At 41.7% G+C, this 15,652-nt stretch overlaps 4 non-coding genes across 4 annotated transcripts; all 4 read right to left on the bottom strand.

The window, feature by feature from the left end:
- Positions 1-8,452: 8,452 nt before the first annotated feature.
- Positions 8,453-8,526, bottom strand: trnai-aau (transfer RNA isoleucine (anticodon AAU)). Its single transcript has one exon. It is a non-coding gene; the product is annotated as a tRNA-Ile (tRNA).
- A 2,039-nt stretch (positions 8,527-10,565) lies between these two features.
- On the bottom strand, positions 10,566-10,639 carry trnai-aau (transfer RNA isoleucine (anticodon AAU)). Its single transcript has one exon. It is a non-coding gene; the product is annotated as a tRNA-Ile (tRNA).
- Positions 10,640-12,678: 2,039 nt separating this feature from the next.
- trnai-aau (transfer RNA isoleucine (anticodon AAU)) lies at positions 12,679-12,752 on the bottom strand. The gene has a single exon. It is a non-coding gene; the product is annotated as a tRNA-Ile (tRNA).
- A 2,039-nt stretch (positions 12,753-14,791) lies between these two features.
- On the bottom strand, positions 14,792-14,865 carry trnai-aau (transfer RNA isoleucine (anticodon AAU)). The gene has a single exon. It is a non-coding gene; the product is annotated as a tRNA-Ile (tRNA).
- Between the last annotated feature and the right edge of the window lie 787 nt (positions 14,866-15,652).

Here is a 15,652-nt window from a genome sequence, read left to right as displayed (position 1 = left end):
AGTTACATCCATGTCCTGCCGGTGGGACAGGACACACAGGGATGGTGACGATGGTGTCTAGGGCATTGTAAGCTATGATTCTGTGCGTATGACTGTGTCAGCTTGTTACTTGACTAGACTGCATTCCAAATCACCCAATAAGATGTTAGCAGGTTGAGACACTACAGTTGGAGCTCCTCTGCTCGCCAGTTCCTTTCCTTTCTGCTTTTTCAGAATTTCTTACTCTCTCACTCTCCCCTTTGCAGACTCTGACACCAGTGTCTCAACCTTGAATCATGACAATTTAAAAAAAAATGTATCTACAAGAAAACCAATGGAGGAAAATATACTATTCTTGCATCAACTGCATTTTTAAACAAAAACAATCCTGCTCAATAGACGCTGTCTCATTTTTTTCCTTCAATTCAATCAATCAATATTTTGTCCCTCAGTTTACCGATCTTCATAAATATCCAATCAATTTCAGAGGAACATGCTGATAAAGTATTGAACCAATTTATCTGTTTAGGTTTTAGCATTAGTTATCAAGTCATTACCATTGCAATAATTGCATAATAATTGGCCTGGGTAACAAGTGTACGGAGGTTCACGACTTAATTTATTGACTTTTTGAAAAATGGTGCAATATATCCTTTTTTCAGGATTCTAACAGTAACTGTTAATGCATTTGAATGACAATAATTATAGTATGCTTTAGTTTAGTCTTGCTAACAACTACATTGAAGTTTATATTTGAATTTAATCCAATCTTCCCTCGTACCTATGCAGTAAAATAAATATCCGTTCTATTTCCAATCAACACACCTACAAAAGAATCCATTATTTCTGATGCAATGCGCACTGTCAAAAATATGACTTTTGCTCATTTGAATGATCTGTGTAATTCCAGCTTTGTAAATTTAGAAAATCCTAATTACTTTTCCCTGCAATAATTCCGTTCATTTCTGCAGATATCACAGTCAAATAACAAGATGAAATTTATCATTATTCTTAAGTATGGTAATAGAATTTTGAAAATCTATGTGTTGTTAATATAAAATAATTGTTAATTTCAATCCATAAAATATAGAACAGTGCAGCACAGTACAGGCCCTTTGGCCACGATGTTGTTCCGACATTTTATCCAACTCTAAGATCAAACTAACCAACATGCCCTTCATTTACTATCATCCATGTGCCTATCCAAGAGTCGCTTAGATGTCCCTGATGGATCTGAATCTTCTCCCACCACTGGCAGTGCATTCCACACAATCACCACTATCTATAAAGAAACTATCTCTGACATCTCCGCACAACTTCCCCCATTCATCTTAAAATTATGCCACTTTGTAGGGAAAAGTCTTTCATTATCCACTCTATCTATGCCTCTCATCAACTTACCCAAAGCTATCAAGTAAACTATCATCCTCTTTCATTGCAATGACCAAAGCCCCAGCTCTGTCAACCTTTATTCATAAGACATGCCTTCCAGTCCAGACAACATTTTGATAAATCGCATCTGCACTTTTTCTAAAGCTTCCACATCCTTTGTCTTATGAGGTGATCAGAACAGAACACAATATTCCAAGTATAGTCTCATCAGGGATCCATAGCGCTGCAGCATAACCTCGTGGCTCTTAAACTCAACCTCCCCATTAATGAAAGCCAACACGCTATGCACTGTCTTAATAGCCCTATCACCTTAGATGTCAGCGATGAGGGATGTATGGACATGCACCCCACGATCCCTCTGTTTCTTCACATTGTCAAGAATCCTGTATTTAATCTGAAAAATGTGCATTCAAATTTGAAATTCCAAAATGAATAATTTCACATTTTCCGAGGTTAAACTCCACCTGCCATTTCTCAGCCCACCTCTGCATCCTGTCAATGTCCTCGAGCAACCTACAAAAGCCCTCCACACTATCCACAACTCCACTAACCCTCGTGTCATTGGCAAACTTCCTAACCCACCCTTCCACTTCCTCATCCAAGTCATTTGTAAAAATCACAAAAAGCAGAGGTCCCACAACTGATCCCTTCAGAACACCATTGGTCACCGTGCTCCAAGCTGAAAACTAACCATTTAATCTCACCCTGTCCTCTATGGGTCAACCAATTTATTATCTAACCAGGCAGGTTTCCCTATATCCCATGTCTCATTACTTTCTGAATGAGCCTACAATGGAGAACCTTATCACACACCTTGCTAAAATCCTTATACACCACATCCACTATTCTGTCCTCACCAATGTGTTTGCCACAACCTCAAATAATTCAATGAGGCTTGTGAGGCATAATCTGCCGCTCACAAAGCCATGTTGACCATCTCTAATTAATCTATGCTTTTCCAAATAATCATAAATCCTGTCTCTCAGAATTCTCTCCAAGAATTTGCCCACAACTGATGTAAGACTGACTCATCGATGATTCCCAGGATCATCTCAATTGCTTTTCTTCAATAAGGGAATAACTTTTGCCAACCTTCAATCATCTGGTATGACTCGAGTGCATAGTGAGGATGCAAAGATCATTGCCAAAACACAGTAATCAATTGCCTCCCTTCCCATAACAACATAGGTTATATCCTTTCTGGCCCAGGGCACTTATCTATCCCCATGATTTTTAAACATTTTCAGCACATTCTCTGTCTGAACATCGACCTGTTCCTCCATATCAACCTGTGTCACGTTGTCCTAACAAGGAACAAGGTCCCACTCACTTGTGAATACTGAAGCAAAGTACTCAGTAAAGACCTCCCCTACCTGCTCAGACTACTGGCACAAGTGTGCTTCACTATAAGGGGTATAAATGTGGAATTATGTCTCAGCACTGAATTAATGTAAAGATATTGCAGTGTACAATCACTCGACTACATTCAATATTGAACGGTATTTTAACTGAGAAAACACAGTTAAATTGATTTGATTATGTTTCACTTCATGCTAACATTTATTGTATTTAGAACCACAATAAGAGTTTCCTTTTTACATATATGAAACTTACTTAAAATTCATCGCACGTTTATGTGAAGAAAATAGAATTAGCATCTGTTTGTTCCTTCCTTTATCAATGACTGTTCATTTTGAAATTGTGGAAGTTGTACGTTGTTGACAGGAAGGGAACTTGTCTTCGGCTGAATTTTCATTTTGAATGACTGATGCATTTTTAAAATTAAAGTACAATGATCATGCAGTTTTGTCAATTTGTCTTTCAAAGAATTGTCACGAGATTCTCTTTATTTAAGACTATCATTCATTTATTCTATTGTTAGTGTAAAATATTGTTTAATTTCCAGTCCATTGCACACAGAAACTACTTAATTAATTCCCATTCAAATTACTAGAATAAACAGCTGATTAGTTTTCATTTTGAGTAACCATATTAAACATAATATTATAGTCCTGCCGTCCTGAGTGGGAACATTACGAAAGGAGCCTGTGGAGCTGTGGCAGTGTCTCTATTACTAAACCCGAGGGAAGGTTTCAAATCAAACCTTCACCACAAATATATCAAGAGCTATCTGAATGGAGATTAGAGAGTACCTGAGCACAGATTGAACTGCTTTTCAATCCAACATCAGATCTGCTTTTATCTATTATATCAATAATCACAAAATCTGATGCTTATTTGTGTCAGGTTACCAAGAAATATGTGTTGGAAAATTCGCTTTAGCCACTTTGCTTTTACAAAAGACTTACATCTGTCCCTGTTTTCTCTGACTGGAAGAAATCTGAAGAGGATTTCCACTTTTACGAAGAAAGGGGGAGGTGTTTCCCATATAAATTAATGCTTCTTCGACGAACGCCTTTTCAGTTTATGTAAGGTTTCATAATAATGCTTTACTTTCGGATAGTGGGGAGACCTGTATCTAATTCTGTCGCTTATAAATTCCTGGAGACTATTTGAAAATGTTGCAGAATTAAAGATTACCATGTCTAAGTAATGAGATTGATCTTTTATTGCTGCAAAGGGGCAAGTCCAAAAAAATTGAAACACATTAAACATTATTCTGTCGTTGTATAAATTGAAAATAAAGTTGATATCTTCTTCAGTAAACTAACAAATGCTACCACGTATTACTTGTCAGTCAGTTGATTACCTACTTTGTTACTAAATGTTGTGATTCATCTATATATTACTCTGTCCTTTGATCAAAGTGAATTTGTAATTGTTGTTCAGTTTATGCATTGTCAGAAATTTGTTTTTATTTTTCCATTCACCTGTTCATTTTGACCGTAAGATTGAAATGCTTTGGAAATATTTGAGATTGTTCATTTAAAAATAAGGTTTGCACATCTCTTTTCTTGTATTATGATTCAAGTATGTTTTCTGGTGGAATTCTAGGAAATATCAAACATTTGTTGGCTTCAAATAAGGTCTTTAACACCCAGTTATCAATCTGTTGTTAATGTTTCAGCTGTTACATTGACATTGATTAGGTACTCATTCAGAGAGATCAACTGACAATTATAAACTTGCAGGATTATTGAATTGAGAAAAAGATACAGACGTGGAAACATTTTTTAGAAGGAATTGCTTTTTCATTCAAATGTGTAGGCTGTTCAAGAATTCTATATCGCCTTCCATTGGTTTTCTTGTCGAGAACGTAAATTTATAATTCATGTGAATTTTAATGTGTTCTGTATTTTGAAATTTGTATCAGATTTAAGAAGAAAAAGAGGAGCAATTAACATCAAACGTTCCGTGAATAGAAAGCACAGTCAATTAAATTGACAGAGGTAACTTTTAGTATTGTCTCTGAATATTTAGTCAAATATTTCTAATGGCAAGAGCGTTGTACCGATAAAGCACAGCAGGTCAGGCAGCATTCAAGGAGAAGCAGAATCGATGTTTTGGGCATAAGCCCTTCATCAGGAATCTTTTCGATACTCCTGCTCTTTGAATGTGCCTGCACTTTTGCAACACCACAGCTTTCCTCACTTTCTCCAAATATGCTTAATGAACATGAACTGAAAATGTTAGCATCAGCAGCTGAACAATACCAAATAAACACATTTTTTGCAATATTTATAGTGAAAACTTGTTTGAGAACATGCATCAGATCGAACAACATCTCTTGCCGTAAGAACACTTGGCCCTTCATAATAAAGAATAACCATGCTTTGAACAACCAGTATGGTGTATAACGACTGAACTGAAATACCAGAGGACAACGATTGCATTTATTGAAGGGAATAATAACCTGATCCTTACTGTGATAGTGGGGATTGATCTCAGAAACAGTAAAATTTTACTGTGAGTATTCCACTGAACAGTAATTAGATGGTCATGAAGATCTTTGTGCAGCTTTATGTACAGTGTTTTGTTTGAACATTGATTTCAGTAACATTGAGATATTTTACATATTGACAATTGACAGCTAAAGGTAAGTTTTTAATGCAACAGTTAAAAAAAAGGTCAGTTTTGTTTCGCGAAACACAATTCTAAGTTTATATAATCCCTACTGTGTGGAAACAGGCCATTTGGCCCAACAAGTCGACACTGACGTTCCAAAGAATAATCCACTCAGCACCATTCTGCTCTCAGATTACTGGACACTTACCCCTGACAAATGCATATAACCTACACATCCCTGAACAGAACGTGCAGCTCAGCATGGTCAATTTACCTAACCTGCATATCTTTGGATTGTGGGAGAAAACCAGAAGGTGGCCCTGTGTATTGTTCCAAGACCATTATACCAAGTACCATCCCCAAAGGACTTAAGATGTATCTCTGAGCTGCGGAACTGTCTCTGATTATCGACATGCCACAATTTACTAAACTGCATGCATCAGCGTCTATTTCGTGCGGATTATCAGATGCAGGGACCGTTAATAATACATATGAAATTATGTTTGACAAAATCCCAATACGAAGAGAGCTAGTATCATAACTCTAAGATCCCCAGCATTCTAAAAATTCTGCTGAAGTACAATAAAACTTAATACACAATCCTACAGAAATAATCCTGCGCTCGCGTCGCCACTGTATAATCAGTTACTCTAAGTCTCTTCAGCCTGAGTTTCAGCGGGTCTTCCGTTGATTCGGCTGTCCAGACTTCTTCCTCAACTGGAGATTTCACTGGCCCTTTGATCCGAGTGTAGTGAGTCCAGCCTTTCTCCGCTGTCCTTATTGTCGTTTCGGTAATCAAAGGATCCTGATATGGCCCTTCCCAGTCCGGCTGCAATTTAGTCTCTGTCCATGATTTTACTAAGACCCAATCTCCCGGCCGGATGGGATGAACGGTGAATTCAAGGGGTGCAGTCTGTGCCAATAAACTCTGTTTCCTGAGGAAATTCCCAACCCTTTCATTATCTCCTGTAACACTTTAGAGGTAAAATGAGTTCCTTGGTCGAAATCTATATGGTTCACTAGCCCATATCGGGGAATTATGTGCTCCAATATTGTTTTACACACCACACTCGCAGTGGCAGTAGCATCAACCCAACCAGATAGATGATCTACTATGACCAGTATATATTTTAGTCTTCCTGCTCTGGGTAGTTCAGTATAATCTTCTTGTATACTCTGGAAGAGTCTCAATCCCGGGTCTCTTCCTCCCGAGGTCTGTTTTCTCACGACTTTATTTTGTACCTTTCTGCATATGATACATCCCTCACATATGTGTTTAGCAATTGTATATATTCCTTTACATCCATATTCCCTAAGAACTAAAGGATACGTTGCTTGTACTGCCCAATGGCTGACTTGATGTAGGACGGCCATAATTTCTCGCATCATCATTTTGTTTGACATTTCCCTTCCATCAGGTAACATCCAATGCCCATCTGCTGTTTTTTTCAGCCCCAAAATCTGTCAATTCTTTTTCAATTTTTTCAGTAAATGTAAGAGCTTCCGGGGATCAGGAACAGGAGATATTAGGGAATGAATTAGCACGACTTGTGTGTCCAGGCCTGCTTCCTGAGCCACTTTATCGCCTAATCTTTTCCCCCTAACTTCTGGTTCATTTCCTTTCTGATGACCATTTACATGCACTACCGCTATTTCTCAGGGAAGGAATAGGGATTCCAAGACCCGTTTAATCAACTCCTCGTATGCAAATTCCTTCCCCCGGATATTGATCAGTCTTCTTTCCTGCCGGATCTTTCCGAAAGTGCCAACACCAAATACATATTTAGAGTCACTGTATGCTGCTCCCTCTTTATTTTCTAACGCCCTAAGGACACTTTCCAATGCATAGAGTTCGCAGGTCTGAGCTGACCACCCATTTGGCAACCTTCCTGCCTCTACCACACCACCTTCCATCCCGTCTACAAGTACATACCCATTATGTATTTTCTCTTCAGTCACCCGGGATGATCTGCCTATAAACAGTCAGGCTCCTGCATGAAGCGGAACATTTCTCAGGTCCATGAAGACCTTAGTTTGGTATTCTATAATGTCAAGGCAGTCGTGCCCTGGATTCTAAGGATATTCTCCTTCCCCTTTCCAAAGAAAGGCAGCTGGATTTAAACAATTATGCGTGACCAACACTAGATCATCCTTTCCTACTAATATTGCCTCATATTTCAGAACCCGCGAATCTGTCAACCATCACCCAGCTTTTTGGTTTATGATCGTTCTCACTTGGTGTGGGGTGCTTACTATTAGGGCTCCCCCAAGTGTAAGCTTCCTGCTTTCCCCCACCAACAGTGCAGTGGCAGCCACGGCCTGCACACACTCAGGCCTGCCCTGGGATACTGGATCCAATAGCTTTGAAAGATATGCTACTGGCTGTTTCATTACTCCCCACCTCTGGGTTAATACTCCCAAAGCCGCGCTTTTCATATATGGTAGCAAAGAGATGGAAAGGTTTATCTTGAGAAGGTAAGGCTGACCCAGGGGCATGGATCAGATCTCTTTTAAATTCTTAAATAGTTCTTTTTCCTCTTCTTCCCAACTCAGACTCAGCGTGTTATAAATAGCTCCATAATACTCCACGTTTGTAATTATCTTTATCTTTAATCAGTTAGACTTGAAACGTCAGCTCGTCTCTCTCCTTGCAGATGGTGCCAGACCTGATGAAATTTTCCAGCATTTTATCTTTTGGTTTCAGATTCCAGCATCCGCAGTAATTTGCTTTTAATAATGGCTCTATGATATTGCTGGTGACATGATAACTCCAGTGTCGATGCATGAGAGGTGAGCAAACGAACGAATTGCCTCTGGAAGTCATGTGACGAGTATTAACAGAGATCCAGGAAAATAGCATGAACGAATCTTTGATTTGAATTGAAGCCTGAACTCCGGTTCTCCTCCTAATACTGCACATATTTCATGTTTTGCATTTGTTGGTGAAAACAACTGAGACTGGTTGATTTGCTGCAGACAACATCCACCAGACATCACGGGTACGGCGATCAAGTCGTGCGTCTAACCCTGTCAAATGTTTCATTGTGCAGATGTGAGCCGCCGGCTTTGTGGAGCACGTTGGTTGGAAACACAGCAAACACACAAACGCTGAATGTGGTCAGTGTGGGGATCGGACCCACGACCTTGGCGTTATTAGCACCACGCTCTAACCAACTGAGCTAACCGACCAACGCTGGCGGCACCACGAAAGCAAATGCCTATATTGCCGGTGCTCACAACCACGGCTGCTCTGCATTTTCTGCTTCTCATCGATCGCACGATAGTCTGAAGTATTTCCTTTCGTTGCAAAGCTTTTCAACAAAAAAAAACATTTACTTTTCCGAACGCGCATACTCGAGTTAACCATTTGCTCTGATATCTAAAATTAAGCACAAAGTCCGGACGCATGCAATTTCAATCGCAACGCCACCAGCTCAGCTGCAGCTTCTCACGTTGACAAATTTCGTCAGGAGAACCGTACCTTCAACGATCACTCACTGTTCTTCTGGATACTCACAGACCTTAGGAGTCAGGGTTACGTGCTGCTGATTAACTGCTACGAACCTTATGCCAAATGCATTTGAATTGTAATCTATCAGTGGGGTTCTTTCTGCTCCCGAACGACGCAGTTGCTTTGGTGTCAGCAACAGCTCAGAAGTCAATTGCACGTTTTGCTCAATGACTCATGTTGCTTATGAAATCTTCGTTTGGCAGCATATTTAGCAAGTTGTCAGGCCTTCCTGCAGAGTTTGTCAGCGACAGGTCAGCTGCTAAAATGATTGCTTCAGACAGCATGCTACATCATCCTACATTTGAAAATGGAAAAGGTGCAAACGTTTACAGGCTGAACACTCGCTCACGATTTCGCCTGGCGCGTCAGAGGCTGGGAGTTGATCTTACGGAGGTTTTTCAATCATGAGGGGAATGAATCGGGTAAATAGACAAGTTCCTTTCGCTCAGGTGGGGCAGTTCAGAACTAGAGGGTATAAATCTGGTGTGTGAGGGTGAGAATTCGAAAGGCAGTGAGGGGCAACGGCTGCACGCAGAGGGTGGTGCGTTTCTGGAATAAGTTACCAGACGAGCTGGTGATGGATGGTATAATTCCAATACTGTTAAGGAATCTGGGCGTGTACTTGAATAGGAAAGGGTTAGAGAGAAATGGGTCAAGTGCATGCAATCGCGGCTGGATCAGTTGAGGATATCTGTTCGGAATGGACGAGTGCGACCGAAGACTGTGTTTTCAGTGCTGTCCATATCTAATGGCTCTATGGTAGTGCAGGTGAAATGATAAAAAAGATAAATTTAAAAAAAAGAAGTAAAATTGTCTGAAGTTGTTGAATTCAAACAACTTCAAGTAATTTTATTTCAATTATTTTATTTAACTTTTTTAGTTGTGTTTTTTTTACACTGTTCTGTACCTCTTATTTCTTGACTGTCTCTCTTTCTCTCGCTCCCCAATCTCTCAATACCTTTTTCCTCTCCTCTTCCCGCTTTGCTACCCTTCTCCCCTGTGTTCGATTTTGTCTCTGCTTCACCCATCCCTCACATATTTTGTCACATAGCGCTGGCTTCAGCCTGGGTCATTCACGCCTCTTAATCTCCCTTTAATCTCTGCATGCACTGTCATTATCACCTTTGCATCTGGAGCCTTGACTCACCTTCTCTCAGCGTGGTATAAATAGCTCTATAATACTCCCCCTTTGTTTTTATCTTTATCTTTAATCAGTTAGACTGGAAACGTCAGCTCTTTTCTCTCCTTGCAGATGGTGCCAGACCTGCTGAGATTTTCCAGCATTTTCTCTTTTGGTTTCAGATTCCAGCATCCGCAGTAATTTGCTTTTATTAATGGCTCTATGATATTGCTGGTGATATGATAACTCCAGTGTCGATGCATGAGAGGTGAGCAAGCGAACGAATTGCCTCTGGAAGTCGTGTGACAAGTATTAACTGAGATCCAGGAAAATAACACGAACGAATCTTTGATTGAATTGAAGCGTGAACTCTGGTTCTCCTCCGAGACGGTGCCAGGTCTGCCTAATACTGCACATATTTCATGTTTTGCATTTGTTGGTGAAAACAACTGAGACTGGTTGTTTTGCTGCAGTCATCACGGGTACGGCGATCAAGTCGTGCGTCTAACCCTGTCAAATGTTTGATTGCGCAGATGGCGCTTCCGGCTTTGTGGAGCACGTTGTTTGGAAACACAGCAACCACGCAAGCGCTGCATGGGGTCAGTGTGGGGATCGGACCCACGACCTTGGCGTTATTAGCACCACGCTCTAACCAGCTGAGCTAACCGACCAACGCGGGCGGCCCCGCGAAAGCAAATGCCTATATTGCCGGTGCTCACAACCACGGCTGCTCTGCATTTTCTGCTTCTCATCGATCGCACGATAGTCTGAAGTATTTCCTTTCGTTGCAAAGCTTTTCAACAAAAAAAACATTTACTTTTCCGAACGCGCATACTCGAGTGTGACCATTTGCTCTGATATCTAAAATTAAGCACAAAGTCCGGACGCATGCAATTTCAATCGCAACGCCACCAGCTCAGCTGCAGCTTCTCACGTTGACAAATTTCGTCTAGAGAACCGTACCTTCAACGATCGCTCACTGTTCTTCTGGATACTCACAGACCTTAGGAGTCAGGGTTACGTGCTGCTGATTAACTGCTACGAACCTTATGCCAAATGCATTTGAATTGTAATCTATCAGTGGGGTTCTTTCTGCTCCCGAACGACGCAGTTGCTTTGGTGTCAGCAACAGCTCAGAAGTCAATTGCACGTTTTGCTCAATGACTCATGTTGCTTATGAAATCTTCGTTTGGCAGCATATTTAGCAAGTTGTCAGGCCTTCCTGCAGAGTTTGTCAGCGACAGGTCAGCTGCTAAAATGATTGCTTCAGACAGCATGCTACATCATCCTACATTTGAAAATGGAAAAGGTGCAAACGTTTACAGGCTGAACACTCGCTCACGATTTCGCCTGGCGCGTCAGAGGCTGGGAGTTGATCTTACGGAGGTTTTTCAATCATGAGGGGAATGAATCGGGTAAATAGACAAGTTCCTTTCGCTCAGGTGGGGCAGTTCAGAACTAGAGGGTATAAATCTGGTGTGTGAGGGTGAGAATTCGAAAGGCAGTGAGGGGCAACGGCTGCACGCAGAGGGTGGTGCGTTTCTGGAATAAGTTACCAGACGAGCTGGTGATGGATGGTATAATTCCAATACTGTTAAGGAATCTGGGCGTGTACTTGAATAGGAAAGGGTTAGAGAGAAATGGGTCAAGTGCATGCAATCGCGGCTGGATCAGTTGAGGATATCTGTTCGGAATGGACGAGTGCGACCGAAGACTGTGTTTTCAGTGCTGTCCATATCTAATGGCTCTATGGTAGTGCAGGTGAAATGATAAAAAAGATAAATTTAAAAAAAAGAAGTAAAATTGTCTGAAGTTGTTGAATTCAAACAACTTCAAGTAATTTTATTTCAATTATTTTATTTAACTTTTTTAGTTGTGTTTTTTTTACACTGTTCTGTACCTCTTATTTCTTGACTGTCTCTCTTTCTCTCGCTCCCCAATCTCTCAATACCTTTTTCCTCTCCTCTTCCCGCTTTGCTACCCTTCTCCCCTGTGTTCGATTTTGTCTCTGCTTCACCCATCCCTCACATATTTTGTCACATAGCGCTGGCTTCAGCCTGGGTCATTCACGCCTCTTAATCTCCCTTTAATCTCTGCATGCACTGTCATTATCACCTTTGCATCTGGAGCCTTGACTCACCTTCTCTCAGCGTGGTATAAATAGCTCTATAATACTCCCCCTTTGTTTTTATCTTTATCTTTAATCAGTTAGACTGGAAACGTCAGCTCTTTTCTCTCCTTGCAGATGGTGCCAGACCTGCTGAGATTTTCCAGCATTTTCTCTTTTGGTTTCAGATTCCAGCATCCGCAGTAATTTGCTTTTATTAATGGCTCTATGATATTGCTGGTGATATGATAACTCCAGTGTCGATGCATGAGAGGTGAGCAAGCGAACGAATTGCCTCTGGAAGTCGTGTGACAAGTATTAACTGAGATCCAGGAAAATAACACGAACGAATCTTTGATTGAATTGAAGCGTGAACTCTGGTTCTCCTCCGAGACGGTGCCAGGTCTGCCTAATACTGCACATATTTCATGTTTTGCATTTGTTGGTGAAAACAACTGAGACTGGTTGTTTTGCTGCAGTCATCACGGGTACGGCGATCAAGTCGTGCGTCTAACCCTGTCAAATGTTTGATTGCGCAGATGGCGCTTCCGGCTTTGTGGAGCACGTTGTTTGGAAACACAGCAACCACGCAAGCGCTGCATGGGGTCAGTGTGGGGATCGGACCCACGACCTTGGCGTTATTAGCACCACGCTCTAACCAGCTGAGCTAACCGACCAACGCGGGCGGCCCCGCGAAAGCAAATGCCTATATTGCCGGTGCTCACAACCACGGCTGCTCTGCATTTTCTGCTTCTCATCGATCGCACGATAGTCTGAAGTATTTCCTTTCGTTGCAAAGCTTTTCAACAAAAAAAACATTTACTTTTCCGAACGCGCATACTCGAGTGTGACCATTTGCTCTGATATCTAAAATTAAGCACAAAGTCCGGACGCATGCAATTTCAATCGCAACGCCACCAGCTCAGCTGCAGCTTCTCACGTTGACAAATTTCGTCTAGAGAACCGTACCTTCAACGATCGCTCACTGTTCTTCTGGATACTCACAGACCTTAGGAGTCAGGGTTACGTGCTGCTGATTAACTGCTACGAACCTTATGCCAAATGCATTTGAATTGTAATCTATCAGTGGGGTTCTTTCTGCTCCCGAACGACGCAGTTGCTTTGGTGTCAGCAACAGCTCAGAAGTCAATTTCACGTTTTGCTCAATGACTCATGTTGCTTATGAAATCTTCGTTTGGCAGCATATTTAGCAAGTTGTCAGGCCTTCCTGCAGAGTTTGTCAGCGACAGGTCAGCTGCTAAAATGATTGCTTCAGACAGCATGCTACATCATCCTACATTTGAAAATGGAAAAGGTGCAAACGTTTACAGGCTGAACACTCGCTCACTATTTCGCCTGGCGCGTCAGAGGCTGGGAGCTGATCTTACGGAGGTTTTTCAATCATGAGGGGAATGAATCGGGTAAATAGACAAGTTCCTTTCGCTCAGGTGGGGCAGTTCAGAACTAGAGGGTATAAATCTGGTGTGTGAGGGTGAGAATTCGAAAGGCAGTGAGGGGCAACGGCTGCACGCAGAGGGTGGTGCGTTTCTGGAATAAGTTACCAGACGAGCTGGTGATGGATGGTATAATTCCAATACTGTTAAGGAATCTGGGCGTGTACTTGAATAGGAAAGGGTTAGAGAGAAATGGGTCAAGTGCATGCAATCGCGGCTGGAACAGTTGAGGATATCTGTTCGGAATGGACGAGTGCGACCGAAGACTGTGTTTTCAGTGCTGTCCATATCTAATGGCTCTATGGTAGTGCAGGTGAAATGATAAAAAAGATAAATTTTAAAAAAACAAGTAAAATTGTCTGAAGTTGTTGAATTCAAACAACTTCAGGTAATTTTATTTCAATTATTTTATTTAACTTTTTTAGTTGTGTTTTTTTTTCACTGTTCTGTACCTCTTATTTCTTGACTGTCTCTCTTTCTCTCGCTCCCCAATCTCTCAATACCTTTTTCCTCTCCTCTTCCCGATTTGCTACCCTTCTCCCCTGTGTTCGATTTTGTCTCTGCTTCACCCATCCCTCACATATTTTGTCACATAGCGCTGGATTCAGCCTGGGTCATTCACGCCTCTTAATCTCCCTTTAATCTCTGCATGCACTGTCATTATCACCTTTGCATCTGGAGCCTTGACTCACCTTCTCTCAGCGTGGTATAAATAGCTCCATAATACTCCCCCTTTGTTTTTATCTTTATCTTTAATCAGTTAGACTGGAAACGTCAGCTCTTTTCTCTCCTTGCAGATGGTGCCAGACCTGCTGAGATTTTCCAGCATTTTCTCTTTTGGTTTCAGATTCCTGCATCCGCAGTAATTTGCTTTTATTAATGGCTCTATGATATTGCTGGTGATATGATAACTCCAGTGTCGATGCATGAGAGGTGAGCAAGCGAACGAAGTGCCTCTGGAAGTCGTGTGACGAGTATTAACAGAGATCCAGGAAAATAACACGAACGAATCTTTGATTGAATTGAAGCGTGAACTCTGGTTCTCCTCCGAGACGGTGCCAGGTCTGCCTAATACTGCACATATTTCATGTTTTGCATTTGTTGGTGAAAACAACTGAGACTGGTTGTTTTGCTGCAGTCATCACGGGTACGGCGATCAAGTCGTGCGTCTAACCCTGTCAAATGTTTGATTGCGCAGATGGCGCTTCCGGCTTTGTGGAGCACGTTGTTTGGAAACACAGCAACCACACAAGCGCTGTATGTGGTCAGTGTGGGGATCGGACCCACGACCTTGGCGTTATTAGCACCACGCTCTAACCAGCTGAACTAACCGACCAACGCGGGCGGCCCCGCGAAAGCAAATGCCTATATTGCCGGTGCTCACAACCACGGCTGCTCTGCATTTTCTGCTTCTCATCGATCGCACGATAGTCTGAAGTGTTTCCTTTCGTTGCAAAGCTTTTCAACAAAAAAAAAACATTTACTTTTCCGAACGCGCATACTCGAGTGTGACCATTTGCTCTGATATCTAAAATTAAGCACAAAGTCCGGACGCATGCAATTTCAATCGCAACGCCACCAGCTCAGCTGCAGCTTCTCACGTTGACAAATTTCGTCTGGAGAACCGTACCTTCAACGATCGCTCACTGTTCTTCTGGATACTCACAGACCTTTGCAGTCAGGGTTACGTGCTGCTGATTAACTGCTACGAACCTTATGCCAAATGCATTTGAATTGTAATCTATCAGTGGGGTTCTTTCTGCTCCCGAAAGACGCAGTTGCTTTGGTGTCAGCAACAGCTCAGAAGTCAATTGCACGTTTTGCTCAATGACTCATGTTGCTTATGAAATCTTCGTTTGACAGCATATTTAGCAAGTTGTCAGGCCTTCCTGCAGAGTTTCTCAGTGACAGGTCAGCTGCTAAAATGATTGCTTCAGACAGCATGCTACATCATCCTACATTTGAAAATGGAAAAGGTGCAAACGTTTACTGGCTGAACACTCGCTCACTATTTCGCCTGGCGCGTCAGAGGCTAGGAGCTGATCTTACGGAGGTATTTCAATCATGAGGGGAATGAATCGGGTAAATAGACAAGTTCATTTCGCTCAGGTGGGGCAGTTCAG

Source organism: Chiloscyllium punctatum, chromosome 21, assembly GCF_047496795.1.
Source record: "Chiloscyllium punctatum isolate Juve2018m chromosome 21, sChiPun1.3, whole genome shotgun sequence".
Taxonomy (NCBI): domain Eukaryota; kingdom Metazoa; phylum Chordata; class Chondrichthyes; order Orectolobiformes; family Hemiscylliidae; genus Chiloscyllium; species Chiloscyllium punctatum.
This window is presented reverse-complemented; position numbering and strand designations above follow the sequence as displayed.